We start from the raw sequence: 2,228 nt of genomic DNA, 5'->3' as shown, positions 1-2,228 counted from the left end.
CCGAGCCTCTCTGAACAGTAGGATCAGGCAAGTAATATCCATCCTTGGTTGCTGCCACTCTAGAGGCCCAATACCCTTCAGGGCATGGACACAGGCGGTGTCACCATTATCTACAATCACTGGTACTTTACAGATAAGATCTGCAGATTTAGCTGTTGTTCAGCTGCTGCAGCACGCCAGGCTTTCCTGTTCTTCACTGTCTCCTGGAGCTTTATCAAACTCACGTCCATTGAGTCAGTGATGCGGTCCAACCATTCTCGTCCTCTGTCGTCCCCTTCTCCTCCTGCCCTCAATCTTTCCCAGCATCAGGGTCTTCTCCAATGAGTCGGTTCTTTGCATCGGGTGGCCAAAGTATTGGAGCTTCACCTTCAGCATCAGTTTCTTCCTGGAGACTTAGAGGGGTTAGATTACCCAACCAAGGTCGCTCAGCCAATGCTGCTGCTGCTGCTAAGTCGCTTCAGTCGTGTCCGACTCTGTGCGACCCCATAGACGGCAGTCCACCAGGCTCCCCCGTCCCTGGGATTCTCCAGGCAAGAACACTGGAGTGGGTTGCCATTTCCTTCTCCAATGCATGAAAGTGAAAAGTGAAAGGGAAGTCGCTCAGTTGTATCCGACTCGTAGCAACCCCATGGACTGCAGCCTACCAGGTTCCTCCATCCATGGGATTTTCCAGGGAAGAGTACTGGAGTGGGGTGCCATTGCCTTCTCAGCCAATATGATGTGTAAATTCCTTCTGGGCCTCAGTTAATTAACGGGTAAAATGGGGATGATGATTCCCCAGCAGTGAAGTCTTTCTGAGTTGGCTTCCAGCTGTGGGTTTGCCGAAGTGGGGAGCTGGGGGACCGACTGGCATGTCTGCACCGGAGACCCAGCTCCCCAGGCACTACGTGTGTGTAAGTCTCTTCGGTAGTGTCCGACTCTTTGCGACCCTATGGATTGTAGCCCACCAGGGTTGACCCAGTTCAAGCTGGGCTCTCTTCTCCCTGCCATTTGGCCCGGGGGTGGGGGTGGGGCGCGCAGAGAATCTGAGTCAGGGAGGTGGAGGGCCAGCTGGGGCCGAGGCAAAGGGGTGCAGAGGGAAGCACTAGCAAGGCAGACCCGGGGCCAAGCCCTGTCACTTTGCTCAGGCCTGGACTCTGGGAGGTAGCTGGGGGAAGCCCCAAGTAAAAGCCTGCCTCCGCTCCGTGAGCCGGAGTGATCATCCCTGACCACGCCAGTGCCCCCAGAGACACCTGCCACAGTCTCCCTGCCCGGAACCCTCGCCAACCCGCACTGAGCCCCGCGGCGCTGTCCTCCGTGTCCCGTGGGTGGAAATGTCACCTGCTCAGAAACACCACCACCACCGCTTTCTGGCCTGCTTTGCTTGTGCTGCTCAGGTGGAGTCTGACGTCCAGGACCCTCTGCTCCTGCGTACGCCGGCCGGCGGGGCACAGAGCGAGTGCTCACTAGATTTGAAGAAGCAGCTTCTGCAAAATTCTTCCGCAAGGCAAAAGGAAGACCACCCCCAATCCATCCAGTTTTCCTCCCTAGCAGAGGGGGGTGCGCAGATAGGGGTACCTAGCACACCCTGTCCTCACATCTCCTGGTACAAACTCCACCTTTGAGACAAGTGACACTGACTGCCAACCTCCCCGCTCCCTCCCCAACTTTATAAAATTCAGCCGTGGAGAATGCGGGCATCGATCCCACTACCTCTCACATGCTAAGCGAGCGCTCTACCACTTGAGCTAATTCCCCAGCTCTCGGCGAACTTCCGCCACCGAAACACATGGTAGCTCACGTCATCACCGGTTTCCTACAGGCTCTCGGGCCCGCCTGCCCGCGGGTCTCGCTACCCCATTGGTTCTTGTGCAGCTCCCAGACCTACTGCCATGATTGGCTTGGCTCACTTTAGTTTTAAAAAGCATTGGCCATCGGATTGGTGGCCCCAGCCGTCCGTCAAGAGAAGGCCCTGCTGTTGCTATGGCGTAGTTGGGGGGAACCCAGACAAGGTTTCCCTCGGTTTCTGATTTGTTGGCTCCAGACTCCGGGGTCCTAGAGGTTCCGGATCCGTCAAGTCCATGGGAAAAGAATGCGCTCCCTCGCCCTTGACGGGGGGGGGCCGGGGAGCCAATCGGAGTAGGTTCAACGGGGGCCGCAGGGTGACCCAATAGGCGGCAGGGGGCGGGAGAGGAAGGCCAATGAGCTTGGAGCCGGGGGCGGGGGCAGGGCCGTGATTGGCCTCGAGG

At 57.6% G+C, this 2,228-nt stretch overlaps 1 non-coding gene across 1 annotated transcript; it reads right to left on the bottom strand.

Annotated features, from left to right (window-relative positions):
* Window positions 1-1,664: 1,664 nt before the first annotated feature.
* TRNAA-AGC lies at window positions 1,665-1,737 on the bottom strand. Its single transcript has one exon. It is a non-coding gene; the product is annotated as a tRNA-Ala (tRNA).
* Window positions 1,738-2,228: the final 491 nt, after the last annotated feature.

This window comes from Bison bison, unplaced genomic scaffold (genome assembly GCF_000754665.1).
Source record: "Bison bison bison isolate TAMUID 2011002044 unplaced genomic scaffold, Bison_UMD1.0 scf7180017864080, whole genome shotgun sequence".
NCBI lineage: Eukaryota > Metazoa > Chordata > Mammalia > Artiodactyla > Bovidae > Bison > Bison bison.
Note: the sequence above shows the minus strand (reverse complement) of the source record. Positions and strands in the feature narration are given on the sequence as shown.